General features: G+C 43.6%; 1 long non-coding RNA gene across 1 annotated transcript in view; it reads left to right on the top strand.

Moving 5' to 3' along the window:
- The window catches only part of LOC105549610, a 32003-nt gene extending 16948 nt beyond the window's left edge, over window positions 1-15055 (top strand). The window contains exon 3 of the long non-coding RNA XR_001007575.1: window positions 14577-15055. This is a non-coding gene — a long non-coding RNA (uncharacterized LOC105549610). The remainder of the gene's footprint in view (window positions 1-14576) is intronic.
- The last annotated feature ends 1072 nt before the right edge of the window (window positions 15056-16127 follow it).

The raw sequence follows: 16127 nt of genomic DNA, 5'->3' as shown, positions 1-16127 counted from the left end.
TGCTTTGGAGTTATTTGACAACCCGAATGTGTATGTCTCATGAAATTTCTTGTGTGTGTTATATCACAGTTTTAAAATGTTTAAAAGAAAGAATATGGGCATTTTAATAGGTGGCAGGAAGCCCCAAGGGCTGTGTGCAGGGCAGTCATATCCATGAGATAAAGCAGAGTGCCTAGCAGATTAAAGGTAGGCCTTAACAGCTGACATCCTAATTTCTGAAACCAAGAGGCCAATTAAGCTGCTGATTCTATTGAGGCAAATGCCCATGGGCCTATGCTTTGGGGTGCTTTCTCCCTAGAGTAGATTATGCTTCTGCCTCCCACAAGGACTATTTAGAGGATTCCAAGCAACCCTAATCAAGAGATCTGTGAAAGAGGCTTCTCTGCCGGTGTTTATACTAAACAAGAGGGTATTCTTAAGTGGCTGTTTCCAGCAGCTAATCAGGTAGGAGTGAGCCTCAGCCAGGGAAGTTTCCACATTTTGACCAATTAATGTGTGGCCCTAGGGAGACTCCCAGACAGAAGAGAGGGAGGAGTCTTGCGGAGTCAACTACCCTCAGTGCCCTGAACTATAAAATGGGAGTAATAATAGTACCTATCTCCTAGTGTTGTTTTGATGATTAAATGAGCCTTTGCTTGCAAATGACCTGGCACACAGTAAGGAACCAATAAATGTTGGCTATTCTTGTTATGCAGTTCCTGAAACCTGTGACATTTGCTTCTACAGCCACAGAATAGCCAGTCTTGACGTAGAGTGTTAAGAAATATCAATTGATGAAGACCGTATTTAAAATATGCCACTTTCTTAGATCTATGAAGGGACTTGGCTATGACATCAATGTGAGTCAAGTGGTTTCTTTCCTTTTCCTTTTTCTAGTAAGGAGATTTTGTGTATTCGGGAAACCAGTGAACTTTCTGAGAGTCAAAGCAGGACATAAATTATGATGATAACACTGATTGCCAGCCTGTGCCTTTGACCCTTAGCCAGAACCCTGCCAATGCCCCATGGGAATTGTAAAGTCATTAGAAACAAAGATATAATTAACATCCAAAACAGGCAGGCAGACGAGTTGTCAAACTTTGTGATCTCCAAATGACCGCAAGGCTAAAATCACTAAAGAGAAAATTAAAACACAAAAGCCAAATGTGCCTGACTTTGTCCTTTACTTTGGTTTAATGAGGGTCTGGCTTGAAGCTCACTGATGGAGATGGGACGGCATGATGGGCTGAGGGCATCTCTAAAATTAGCTTACTCTTTCAGTTTAGAAGTGATTTCCAAATGAGGAATTTTCCAGGACTCAACACTGCTATATAGGCAATGATCCATCCAACAAACATGTATTGAGCATATACGGTATAGACGTAGTGTGAGATCATGAAAAGCCAATAATAAGCAAGACAGACTTGAGCCTGGCCTTAGGAGACTTACATTCTAGTGGTAGAGACAAATAAATGAGCAATTACAACAGGTGGAGAAGTCATGTAACTCAAAGACAGTCTAATTAATAATATCCAAAAAGTAGTTCCTGGGCCACCAAAGATTCACAAGAATGGATACCATTTCTGCTCCTAACTGCTGTTGCCTTCCTCTAGTTTCTCATCACTTTGTACCTAGACTCTTCTCCCTAATAGGAGAGTCTCCCTAATAGTAGAGTCCTCTTCCCAGAAGACCACTTTTATCAAGTCAGATCCCTGCTCAAAAATATCTGGGGACTTTCCACACTGACAAGGTTATGTGTAAATTCTTTAGGCTGGGTCTTGAAACCTGAGTACAGTTTTACAAGTAGATAAGGGAGATGGGGTTACGGGAGTAGATTCATTGCAAATGGTTGGAGCAGGGAGTACGTGGGGAAGGAACATTACCAAATGAGACAGGTGGAGTCAGTGACTTTCTTTTCCATTCCGTCTTTTCTTGGTGAGCTGTTGGCATCTTCTGAGCTTCTACACCTGCCTCAAAAGTCTGAAGGGACTAGGGCTGCACTATGATATCCCAGAACTAAGATTGGTTGGTTGCTCCTTCATGTTGATACTCACAGCTCAGATGAATATCAGAATTCATCTGCATGTCAGACATGACAGAGCCTGCATGTCAGTTGTGAACAATAATGGTGGCCCCGGTTAATGAATGTCATGCAAGGACTGAAGGATGATTAATGCTAAGAAACCAAAGAAAAGAAATTTTAGCCAGAGTAGGTTAAATCTGTCCTAAGCAGGAAATATAACTCCACAATTCCAATGGCTTTTTTATGTTTTATGTCAAATTCTCCAAACTTAAAATATCAACTTTTGGAGCACTTATCACACTGTATTTTAATTACATGTCTCCTTACTGTCTCTCATCTACCAGACTGTGGCATCTTCTTCAGGAACCATCTTTTACTCATTTCCTAAACAAAGCACCTGGCATAAATTTCAGTACACAATAGACACTCAATAAATAGTAAGTGAATTCTGTCCCATTGCCTTACAAAGTCATTTCTAAGAACCTGAGGCCATGGTAATTTGTCTTTTCTCTGAAGTTTCAGGGTACCAATCTGTCCTATTCATATATTTTCTGAAATTGCCTTCCAACTTTCAAATGAATTCTAAAAGTTCATTGGAATATTCTCTGGTCACAGAAAAAAAAATGTTATAAAGGCTGTCATTGCCTATACTAGTCCACAAATCTTATTTTTAAACCATCATATTTGACTCAGCCAACACTCATTAAAAACTTACTATGTGCTGGGTGCTAGAATAGACACTGGAAATAAAACAGCAATTAGGCCCTGTCTTTAAGGAAACTCAAGATCCAGAACAGATAAATGATGGTAGCACAGGATGAGGCAGAGGAGGAAATTTTTACCCTGATGGTAGTCACAAAACCTTCCCAGGGAAAGTGACATTTGAGCAAGGTTTTAAAAGATAAATAACTTTTTTTTTTTTTTTTTTTGAGACAGGTTCTCACTCTGTTGCTCAGGCTGGAGTGCAGTGTTGCAATCATAGCTTACTGCAACCTCAAACTCCCAGACTCAAATGAACCTCCCACCTCAGCCTTGTGAGTAGCTGGGACTACAGACATTTGCCACCACACCTAACGTTTAAAAATATTTTTGTAGAGACAGGTCTCACTCTGTTGCCGAGGTTGGTCTCGAACTCCTGGGCTCCAGTGATCCTCCAGCCTCAAGCTCCCAAAGCACTAGGACTACAGGTGTGAGCCACCACACTTGGCCCTTGAAAGATGAATTAGAGTTCAGCCAGGCAGCAAGATTGGAAAGGAAGAAACTCTGGCAGAAGCATGAGAAACAGAGAGGCCTGAGGTGCTGCACAGTCTAGATGGCAGAGAAGGGAAGTGCCTGGGGACCAGGGAGCTGAGTGAAGCTTCTGGCCTTAGGTAGAGGGGAGCCAGAGCCTCAGGTTCTGCTCTGTGAGCAATCACCGAGAGCCTTCAAGGCATGAAAGACCTGGGACTTTATTCGGTAGGTAATGGAGGCACTTCAGGCAGAGAAACGCTGAGATTAATCCAGTCCAGTTGCAGACCAGAGGGCATGGATTGGGGATGCAGCAGCCAGAGGCAGAGTCCAGGCAGAGGACACTGCATAGCCTTGGTGAGACATAGTGAACATCAGAACCAAGGTCATCCAAGCTTTCCTAAGCCTTTCTATTTCCCCCAATTGCCTTTTTCTCCACTTCTGTGCTCTCATATTCTCCAAAAGAATGGGCAGTGGGTCATGGGCTCCAGCAATGTAAGGAGTGTTTGTGTTGAAGTATAGACGGGGACATTTGCAAGCCTGCTATTTATTAGTGGAGCTCCCTTGAATGCATCTTATCTTCCACTAACACCATAAAGCACTGAGGGTAAATGTTGCATCTTACAGATCTCTCTACCGCTCTTCCATTCAGCCTCAAGAACAGTGTCCTGCATTGTGTTTAAGCCATTGAAGATTGGTGAATTCAAATGTATTGATTAATCTATACATTTTGCCTAAAATATATACTTGGGGGGCAGCCAGTATCATGTGAACATTTTGTTTACTCCTAATATGTTGTAGACACACAAACACCAATTAAAATCACACAAGTGAACAATTCTAATCTAAAGATGATATGGCATTAAATCATAGAGTTTAGCCTAGACTTGATGCTGATCCTTACCTTGGTCCTGATTCAATTCCACTGCCCAACCATGGGCTCAGTTAATTTCCTCAAGATTTAGATGAGGCTCTGGCTCTTCTCTACCTAAGTAGCACCTCCTGTGAATCCGCAGCATAAGAAACAAGTGATGGGCAAGTTTTGATTAATAACTCATGGCTGACAATCACACAATATTTTTCCTTTTTTGAAATTCAGTGAGAATTTCCCAATATATTATCCAGGATTTGCAATCACCAGAAATTTGCAAAATAGCAAATCAAATTGAAATTCATTGACTCTGAGAATTTAGGAGCACTTTGGGGTCCTCCAGGGCCCTCAAATAGGGGCCCAGTTTTCATTCTTCTGTGGGTGGGTGGGTGTGACAAATCTGCACTCCCTGCAGAATCTTGCAATTGAAAGCTCTATGAACCGGGGATTCACTGGGCGTTGGACAGAACTGTTAAAGAGCATTTTCTTGAATTTATTCATTTGACCCACATTTATTGGGTGGCAATGTGTTTTAGGCACCAAAAGGCAAACCAAATAAATAATAAAAAGAATGCTGCCTGAGTCAATCAGACCTGGGTTGACTATGTAGCCAAGTGTTAAGTTGCTTAACCTTTTTGAGCCTCAGTTACTTATCTGCAAAATGTGGACAATAAAATTCTTCTCTGCGTTGTGATCAGAATTAGGAATCATGATATGTAAATGACCTTGCATAGCACCAATATCATAGGTGTTCATATAAACTGAGATCTCCTCTCCTTCCTTGTAAGGATCTTAAAATCCACAAGTGAATACAAATATCAAATAACTAGAGAATTACCTAAAAGCAGAGTAAAATGTTGCATTAATTTACAGCAAACTGCTCAGCATCAAACAACAGAGCCTGCAGCTGTCTAGAGAGAAGCTGCTCAGATATTCAAGGTAATTTTGCAAAAATCCACTCTAAACAAGAGTTGACATAAACTCATCTTTAGCTGAGCTGTAGCTTTGTGGCACTTTAAAAAATCTGTAATATTAAAAGTAAATTAAACAGTGCATATGACTAGGCATTGAAGGTGTTTAGGGAGTAATTTCACAGTTGACGACTCAAGCCTTCCTGTCTGATGAAAAGTCACATTTTCCCATGGGTGGAGGAGCAGGGTTGCACGAATTGGAGAGGAGGAGACAAGGACACAGGAAGTGTGACCTGGTTGGGGAAGGTGAGAATGTGGGCTGGGGGCTTTGACACATGCCTTCCTTTGAAGACCCTTACATGAGGATGGATGTCATTTTCTGAGCCTTCATTCAGCCAAGTGAACAGATACTCTTGGCTACAGAATCTGGGTCAGGAAATGTGGGTTAGCCTCCTAGTTTCATTGCAGTCCTGCAGGGTAACTCATTTGGAGGTACAGGTGGTCGTGGTGCTCCCCAGGATGCCAGGGACCTTCCTCTTATCCTCCCACTCCACCACCATGTTGCTATCCTCTTCACCACCACCACCCCCTCCCACCCCTGTTCCCATCACCTCCCCTCTTGTGTCCTTGGGGTCATTACTGTACATATGGTAGGCTTTGGAGTGAATGTCAGAAGACGGAGCTTCTGTTTCTCCACAGAGAGATGAACAATGAGCTACCTCTCTAGCCGCAAGGAGGGTTCAGGTCTGGCCGAGCTTTCCACGTGCTCTTGTCTGTCCATACATAGGATGGGACTTGGCAGAAACAGAGTCCAGGGCTCTTCTGGGTTATCAGTGAGAGGCTGGCCACTGGACATGGTTCTCGTCCAAGGGACAGAATTGAGTCAGGCTGTATGTCAGCCATCCTGAGGAGAGAGCCAGAAACCCAAAGTCAAGGTGGAGTGGATCAGAAACCAAATGGGACCAGCCCAGAGCCAGGGGAGGACAGAATGAAACCACAGTTGATGATGAGAAGTGAGCCAAGTCACAGCAGACGGGAGTCATCAACCTAGAGCAGCTTTGACAAATCTCACCAAGTTGCTGTTGACCCAGCTACAAGGGCTGTCACTCTACTGCCATGCCTGCAGGAGGCAAGCCAAGGCAACACAGGCAGCCTGTGTCTGTGGTCAGAGCAAACCCACCTGGCCACAGGAACAAGCTTAACAGTCTTTCTGTGCTTAGGACCTGAGAATTCACAAAGCATTTGACCTCCACTATGATACTCAAGCCTTGTGAAAACCTACTGTTCGTATCCATTTTGTAGCCGCAGGATAATAAAGATAAGAGACTTGCCTGAGGCCACTCAGCTCTTAAGTTGTGGAGCCTGGTCTTGTCCTATCCCTTCCTATATATCCCACATTGGATCTGTGGGCTTGGTTGTATCCATACCATGTTCCATTCAATCTAGCTTCAGTGGAAAGCTGGAACTATTCATTACCCTTGGTTCACAGGCTGAAGGAGAGTCTTGCTCGGTAGTGATCTAATGATTAGCCATTACCCTATTTCTGATCTCACCTATCCCACCCAGATCTGGGAGGCCACAGTGTCTCTGAGGATAGGATATAGCCCATTCTGGCCACTCATCCTCCACCTGTGCCATGACCTAACTACAGGTGGTGATTTCCTCCACATATATCCAAACCTCATTTTATTTTCCTCATTTGACTGTGCCTTAACATAGCTGTTCATTTCCTGCTTAATAACACTTGGCTCTGAGAGGAATCATGGCACGAGTTTTAACAGCTCTCCTATTATTGGATAATCACCTGTATGAAATCTCACCAAATCTAGGTAGCAATCAATCTGTAGTTAATTAATATAAAGCAACCAGTCCCATTAAATCCAAATGTTGCAACTGACACGGTTGGTTGACTAAATATTGGTGCCATTTATAAGTACATGCTTCTTGGATCATCCTGGACTTAAAAATATTTTTCATTAACTAGCTGGTATTTAACAGAAATTAATTGTTGGCCATGCATCATCAATTCCATCTTATAGAATTAAGACCTAGGGCTGCCTTGGAGCAGCGGTGTGCATAGAGGAGCTTCCTGGGTAGTTCTCTGAGACACATGATGTTCTCACCTTATTCACTGATTGTTACCTCACTTCTACATCTCCCTACCCTGCATGGTAATGAGGCTTCTTGTAATCAGGCTGCAACTTTGCAAATTCTTCTTTAATTTGTGTCTTTGGGCTTGGCTCACATTCCAAAACATTTTATTACTTGTTAATGTCACAGTGGGCATGGAGGCTCACAGAGTAAGAGAACTGGAATCAAGAGAGAAGAGTGGGAGTAAAGCGCTGGTGTAACTCTGAATGAGGCATCCCTGAGTTCATCTTGCAGTGTTAGGACTTTCATTTAAAAAACAGCAATAAAAACATTTGCCACCAACCTGCCCCATCTGTACTAGTCAGGATTCCTTTATGTGACAGAAGTGACAGAAACCCACTCAAAAAAATAATAATAATAATAGAAGCAAATAAATGACATTTATTGCCTCCTATCAGTGAGTCAAGGGAATTCAGGCATGATTGGACCCATGGATTCAAACTATTGTTTAGGACTTTCTTGCTACATCTCTTTGTCAGTTTCCTTGGGCTGCTGTAACAAAGGACTACAAACTTGGGATGCTTTAAAACAATAGAAATTTTTGCACAACAATGTAATTGTACTTAATGCCACTGAACTGTACATATGAAAAGAATCCAAATGGTAAATTTTGTGTTACGTATGTTTTATAGTAATTTTAAACATTGAAACAACAACAAAACCCAGACATTTATTCTCACAATTCTGGAGGCTAGAAGCCTAAAATCAAGGTGTCAGTAGAGCCACACTTTCTCTGGAGGCTCCAGGGGAGGATCCTTCCCAGCTTCTTCCTAGATTCAGGCTGTTGCCAGCATTCTTTGGCTTCCCTTGGCTTGTTGAGGCATTGCTCCAACACTCTGTTTCCAAATAAGTTTGTGTTCTGAGGTTTCAGGTGGACATGGATGTGTGTGTGTGTGTGTGTGTGTGTGTGTGTGTGTGTGTGTCCATTCAACCAGGTACAATCTCTTGGCTCCCTTTGCTTGTTCAGCTTTTTTTCATTCAGGCTTCCTGTAAGTGGCAGCAATATAACTTCAGGAAACCCTAGCAATTTCCCAGAAAAGAGGTGAAAGCCCTCCCCAAACAACTGGATTCTGAGTGGGCTGTGCTTGGATCAATCCACCCCTGGACCAATCACCCATCCTATCTGAGCCTGCAGAGTCAGGCCATGTCTGGGGCAGGGATGGCAGAGCAAGGTGACTGGCACACACCTTTCCAGAATTCCATGGAGATACTGGACAGACACAGAGAGCAGGTATCTCCACAACATTTCTCTAGCTTTCCATAAATGCAACTACGTTTCTATTTTCAAAGAAAAGAAATATGTTTCTATTATTAAAGAAAATAACACTTTTTAAGGTGCTATTTCCACCTACAGAAACTTGATCATCCAAACGTGATGGCTTTGATTTTGAAGACATTAAATTAGGAGTTCCTTCGGGCTAGGAATTAATCATATATATATATAATGTATATATTAGAAGAAAGTGCATTCAAATAGGGTTTATAGGAAGACTATACTTAAGAATTCCGACTCCTTTTTATTCACATATCTAAGTCAGAAATGTAGAGGACAAGACCCTTAGATGACACAAAAAAGTGATATGTGTCACATTCAGGTGTATTTAGAACTATGGGGTATTCTGAGTAATTTGTTAAAGGAAGACCTAAAGTGTATTTCAAAGTCCACCCCGCTCCCACCACCAACCCTGGCTGAATTTCATTTTGTAGCTCTTTTCTGTTCTCAATAAGGTGTCATGTTTGTCCGTGGAAGTGCCACCTTCAAACCCAGACTTGCAGAATGAACTCTCAGTCACAGATTATTGGGTCTGTCCAACATCTTTGCCTTTCTCTCTTATTTCTGACATATAAATAGGGCAAGAACTATCATTCGCCTTTCCCTGAAGGGCAAGGTCAAATACTTCTTTGAAAAGATTCTGATATCCTGGGTGGGGAAAGCAAAATAGATTTCATCCTCTCCAGGGTATGACATTTTGGGGCAGAGACTAGTAATGTTCTCTGGAAACTTGCACCTTAAATGGCTTTTCTAAATGTTTGCTTATCTCAGCAAGAAGATTTGCTAGACAGACATGCCTGCTGTCATTTCATTAATTTGCTTAGTCAGCAAATGGGTATGCCAGCCCATCAGTAACACTGGGCAGAACTTGAGCTTCCTCTGTGGGGCTGCATTTGCCTGGCCCTACTTATGCATCAGTTAACAACCTGCTTTTCCAGAACTCTGACAGTGTGAATGATGGTTTAGACTTAAGCACCACACAAACACTTAGAGAAGCTGTTCCCTGCCTCTGCCTGACCTCACATCATAGGAAAAAGGACTACGAAATAGCCTTTTCTTGCCTCATCTGAGTTGGCAGCAGTTTTGATGCGTCCCAAACTAATTTAGTTGCAAGATCCTCAGCAGTAACTAAGCACCCAGCAGGCACATTCCATTCATCAGTCACCAACCCAGATGGTGTCAAAGTGTGCTGCCTGAGACACCTGGAGAGACAGAACAGTTCCATGAATCAGAGACGCAAGTCTGAAAGCAAAAGAAAGGTAAAAGGAGGCTGAGGGATCAGGGAAGAAATAAATAATAAATAATAAAAATAACTAATACAGCCAAATGAGAGAAGGATGGATCAAAAGCTCTGGCAATGCAGGTAACCTAGTGACCAACTCATCCTGGTTTGCCCAAGACTTTCCCAGTTTTGAAACTGGAAGTCCCATGTCCCGGGAACCCTCCTTAGTCCTAGGCAAACCAGAATGGTTGATCACCGTAAGTAGTCCAAGGTGGGCTTTAATAATGCAAGGCAGGTGGGGAAGAATCTGAAGAGCAACCTGACATCACGTTGGGGCCGATTACGTTTAAAATTTGAAAATGCCTCTTTTGACTCTGCCACCCTGGTCCCAGGAAGCAGATCCCACAGCATGCCATAGATGCGGCCCAGGCTGCTCAGCTTTGAAGGCTGTCACGGTCTCACTCTTCATACTTCTCTGAAGTGCCATTAAAGGGAACATTTTGTTTTCACAGATCAAGCTCCCAGCATACTCCAAAGGTTGACCAATATGTATCTCTGACTGACTGGACTAGAACTTTTTTATAGGCAGTTCTTCCTAGCTGTTCATTCTTGGATTATATAGAAATCTAGTTGACAAAGTGGTACCCCTAACTGAATGAGGCCATGAGGCTAACACTAAAAGCAAATCACAAAATTACAGTAGGAGTCTGAATCAGAAATCTCACCCTAGAGTCAACACAGGCTCACCTGCAAGGGAGAGCGTGGCCTTCAAAGTTTCTCAGGCACAGACACTCACTGTCCCAGGAGGTTGTCCTGCCCATCCCAAAGCTAAAGTGCTTTAGCACTTTCTCATTTATCACTCTCGTCTGTCTTGAGCCTCAGACTGTCCTGCTGCTGGTCTCGGCATTGCCCTCACTGGAGTGGGCATCTCATGTTAGAACCATGCCTTCCATTCTCTCCGCTGCCATGCTTCGGGACCTCGCCCACTCCTCCCTGCCCACTGGTCCTTGGCCTTGGCTTTCTGGCTAGGCATTGGCAGCCTACCTTGGCTCCGGCAGGACTCAGCCCAGATTACACAAAGGGTATCTATTTTTCCAGCAAAGAAATTCTCCTGTGGTTGGTTTCCCCATGCTGCTTACTACCCACCTTGCAAAAGTGGAATAGACCATTTAATCAAGATGCTGTTTCAGGAGTAGAAGGCAACACCTAGGCCCTAGTTTTTCTACAATGCCCATTTCTCAATACCAAATAGCTTCACACAAACATTAACTTACTTTTTAAAATATTTATTAAGAAATTAGCACATGCCAGGCCCTAATGCAGGCATTTAGAACACAGGAGAGGACAAAACAGGCAAGAGTGAAATGGCCTTTACCGGTGCAGTTTATGTCCTGGAGAGGCAGAGAGAGATGATAAGAGTATAGAAACTGACTAATAACACTTAAGAAAGTAATAAGCACTGTGAAGACAACGAAAAGAGGGTGCAGCCTTCCTGCAGAGGGTGCTTTCCCCTTATGGACCTTCCCACCCAGAGTGTAGTCTAACAACTCCTCCAAGAGCTCTGCACTGCCTCCTGCTGGCCAAGGTCAGCAGAACATGCTGTACTCTCCCCGGGTTGCTTCCATCTCTCCATGAGTAACTGTTTTGGTTTTCGCCTCTATCCCTCCCCGTCTTGCCATTTGTGGAACACACAGTCTTAGTACTTTTCAAGGAGATGGGGGCTTTAGGAACGGAGGTTCTCTTGGTAAAATCCCTTCTTGAGATGCTCTCTGTCAAAACAGAAAATGTCTTCTGCAAGGTTACGCAGCTTGGCAGTTATGAGCATGGGCTTTGGCATCAGCCAACCTGAGTTCTTTTCCTTCACCCCCATCTGTCTTGCTAACTGGTATTGGTTCTTCAAAGCCTGGTGCAAGTGTCTCCCCCTGAGAAAGCATTTCCTGTTCCCCTGCAATATGGGTACCCAGCAGTGTCAGCTTATAAATGCCATGTGGGCATGGTCAAGTCTTATTAATTTGATACCAAATCACAGCATCTGAGGCATTGATGGGATTCAATAAACATTATTGAGTGCATGCATGAATAAATGAATAAGTCTGGAGCTCAGCAGGCCAGCCTGGATCTGATAAACTTGGTCCCCTAGCTAACTGCATAACCCAGGTGTCTACAATGAAAGGCACAGTAAACTTGTTTTCCCTCAAATCACATTATGCACAATGGAAAAGTTGGCAAAGCATCTCTTGGGTGGTTCAGATCAGCTCTCCCCAAAGCAAGACGCACAACTGTTCTTGTCAAAGCCACACAATGACCTCCTCAGTGGACTTCTTTGAAGCATCCATTGATCTTTAAGAAAAGTATAATTGAACAAAAGTGCTTCTTCCAGCTTCTTGTCTTGTTCCCTGAATTCCCTCTATGTGTTTCCAGCTGTAATGTGAAATTCAACTGTGTGTCAGCCCCGATGACGGTGAACTCCCTAGCTCAGACACTGGCTTGTTTGGGGAAAGCTGTTTTCACAGCTTTCTCTGGACAAGGTGCTAATCTCTGACAGATTGGAATGAAAAGTTATCCCAGCAGCTCAGACCACCCCCTGGCTGTGCTGGAGTGAAGGCATCAGTGAAAGCTAACCCCTAGGAGCCCTCTTTGGCATCTCCTATGATCTCTGCCTGCTGAGCAGAGGGGGCTTAGTTGTTTGAGGAATAATGGAAATGTCATAGAGTCGCTCTGTTGCTAAATGCTATGTTACGGATAGTAAGCAATCAGCACAAATCCCTGATATTGAAGGATGGATCACGATACCCTTCTAGAAACTTCCCATCCATTATCTTGGCCTGGCAACACTAAGGGAAGGTCATCATCAAGGTTCCAGTTTGCTGAAGTGTAACTTCTCTGTTGATTTTCTGCTGAACCCTCATTGTGGTTGATAGCAGATGGCTCTAATATGACACAGCACTGGACTAGACGGACAGCTAGGGCAAGTCAATGATTATAAGAGTCTCCATTGCTAATAGAGGCCACAGGAAATTGTGTGTGAACATGCTCTGGAGACTGTAAAGCACTGTACAAATACGAGAAGTTATTATTATGGACCACCCATAAATTACTAATTTTGAAGAAAACGATGCTGAATATCATTTAATATCCTTTTAATGTCTCAGAAAGCATTTTCAAACCTCCCAATGCCTTGGTGGTATAATTCTGAACTTCCCTTGTTTCAGTAGGCAGAGTTCGCAAGCTCCTAAACTTAGATGACTTCGGTACTGTTTTCAGGGGAGCAAGACAGTTTAAAGATGATCATGGTAGATCTCACCACAAGATGGCACTATTTATGACATTTATTTGCCTTGATTAAAACCGACCTGACATTTGAGGGGTCCAGGTCAAGAGGGAAAAAGAAGGCCTAAATACCACATGTTTAATTATTTAAAAGTTAAGTCAATCTAACACACAAAGTAAATAAAATAGGTTTCCTATCTGGAAAAACATACCTTCCTAATGAATTGGAAGGCGAGGTACAAACTGCAAAAGCTGAGGCTCATGTTGCAGGCAGAACAGATGGCTGAGGGAGGGTCAGCATCCAGCACCCTCGTCAGCCCATCGTGCACTGTGATGGCCTTGCATGCGTGCCTCTGAACCCCATCCACATCCCTGTGCCCCTCAGCCTTGGGCCATCCTCGAAGGCCAGACCAGGGGAAAGGTCCTGCACGATCTGGAAGTATGCTCAGGATTGCTTGCGCAGGCACTTGTGAGGGGAAGTCACCTAGAGCAAGGATTAGCTGACTTTTCTATAAAGGGTCAGATGGTAACTATTTTAGGCTTCGTGAGCAATGCGGTCTCTGTCAGCCTTATTCAACTTTGCCACCGTATCACGAAAGCAGCCATAGACAATACATAAAATGAACAGGTGTGGCTGTGTTCCAATAAAACTTTAAGTACAAACATACATGGATTTGGACCACAGGCCATGGTTTGTAGGTATGTAGTCTAAAAGCTGGGGCTAAGACTGCCAAATAAAATACAGGACACAGAGTTAAACTTGAATTCCAGATAAACTGAATACTTGTATAAGTAGGTCCCAAATATTGCATGGGGCATACTCATACTAAGAAAAAAAATGGTTTATCTGAAATTCAAATTTAACTGTCCATCATGTATTTTTACTTGCTAAATCCACCCATGCTAGCTGGGGTGGGAGCAGAGGGTAGGACTGTCCCATTGGCCCTGGGCACTCCTTACCCATGGGGAGGGCCACAGGCTGAGCGGGGCCAGAGCGGGGCCTCTAAAGCACAAGCTGTAAGGTCAGGGCTACATTGCCCAGGGCCTGAGGACAGTTATGGTTTTTAAATGACAATTACATGCTCTCAAATAATAAATAGAATATTATATTTCCAATTTATATAGTTGATTTTCTGGAGTCTGGGCATTTATATAGTCAACAAATATTTGTCAAGTTCCTGTATGTGCTGGCACTAAAGGATACAAAATGGTGCCAGAAAAAAAGGGAAAAAAGGCATAATCCCTGTCTCCATGGGGCTTGTGCAGGGGAGGCAGACATCGCACCAATGTGCAACTTCACACATAAATAATCGTTACAAAGCAGAGGGGCCATGAAGAAAAGGAGAGTAACAGCAGAGAAAAATCAATCGAGGGGCAAGGAGGCAGACTGAGAAGTGAGGTTTGAGCTGAGATGCAAAGGAGCACTAGGAGTTGCCAGGTGAAGCAGAGAGGAGAGGAACTTCCTGAGGGAAGACCCTGAGCTGGGGCAGGAGAGGGGCCGGTGGTGAGTAGGAGGGGGGCTCGGCCAGGCCTGTGAGCAGCTCCCATTCATTTCAAATGCAGCAGGAAGCTCCCACAGGGTTTTTAAAGGGAGGGAATATGACCCAATTCTCATTTTAAAAGCTCACACTTGCTGATTCTTCCTGCAGAGTGGATGGGGCAAGAGGAAGAGGAAGAGAGAGGAGTCTTCGGAAGGCAGTGCGGTCATTCTGGGAACAGGGAATGGTGAGAAGAGCACAGCTTGGAGAAGCGTGTGCAAGGGCTAGGGGATGGGGCAGGGACAAGAGATAGGGGTGTCTGGACCAGCGCTGGGGTTTCTGGCTTTGCTGAGCAGAGAAAATATGAAGGAGACGCAGGCTTGGGGAGAAGATGGACATTTCAGTTGTTGACGTGTTAAGTGGGAGGTGCTGTTTATACCACTGAGTGGACATCTCAAGGGAGCAAGGAGATACACAGTTGGCCCTCCATATCCACAGGTTCCATACCTATGAATTCAGCCAACGTCAGATCACACAAATAAAAAACAACACAACAACTATTTACATAGTAGCATTTACATTGTATTAGGTATTGTAAGTAATCTAGAGATGATTTAAAGTATATGGGAGGAGGTATACAGCTTGTATGCAAATACGATGCCATTTTGTATAGGGGACTTGTGCATTCGCAGGTTTTAGTACTCACGAGGGTCCTGGAACCAGAAGATATAACTGTACTTGTCATATCTGCAGCTCAGAAGAGAGGCCAGGGCTACAAATGGAAGGCAGCAGGTGGTCGAAGTCCTATGGGAGGTATTTGTAGCCATGAGAGTAGCTGGGACCTTCGTGGTGAAAAGAGAAAGGGGTCTGAGGTGGACCCCTGAGGCCCTTCAGTGTTAGAAGAGGAGGCAACAAAGAAGGAAAACAAGCAAGAACAGTGCTGTGCAAGCCAAAAGATGGGAATGCGTTAAAAAGTTCTAGTTCTGACAATTACCAAATACATCCTTTTTCCTTGAGAGCTTGTAAGGCCCCTCCTCATCACAGCCTCTCTTACCTTATCTTATTCCTATACATATGATGATAGAAAGATAAAGCAGATGAGCGAAAGATAAAAACACATCCATCAACAGCCATTACAGTCACTCTCATTAGTATTCACATACTCAGTGTTAAAGGAGTAAGTAAAAAGATGAATGGGTGACTTTTGAATAAGTGAAGGAGGATATTCATTTCCCTTGACTTCTTGGTTAGGAAATAGATTTTGAATCTTCTTTAAAGAATTTTCCTTAACAAAATGGCAGCCAGTAAAGGTAGAGGCTCCTTGAACAAATCTAATGTGCGCTGGCACTTCCCAGCCTAGGAGGGCTGCCCTCCCATGGAAACTCAGTCAAGCACACTGGGCTCAGGAGCCTAGAAGAGTCAGTCCCATGCTCAACTCACTGGGATGACGGGTGCCATGTGCTGTTCTGACTACCTATGGGGAACTCATGGAGCTCCTGTGACTCAGATTAGTGACATTTCTTAGTTCCTAGTAAATAACCTTGTGTTTTGACCTGTAACAATGTGAAATGTTAACAAAGCCATGAGGAAATTAAAATCCCTTGATGTAGGTTGGAGGCTGCCTAAGTGGATCCTGTCCAGGTGACAAAAGGTCTGCTAGACCCTGAGAAGAAACAAAGAAAGAAAAAGGTCACCGAGTAAATAGCCATGTGGTGAAATGCC

Source organism: Mandrillus leucophaeus, unplaced genomic scaffold (genome assembly GCF_000951045.1).
Source record: "Mandrillus leucophaeus isolate KB7577 unplaced genomic scaffold, Mleu.le_1.0 Scaffold448, whole genome shotgun sequence".
NCBI lineage: Eukaryota > Metazoa > Chordata > Mammalia > Primates > Cercopithecidae > Mandrillus > Mandrillus leucophaeus.
Note: the sequence above shows the minus strand (reverse complement) of the source record. Positions and strands in the feature narration are given on the sequence as shown.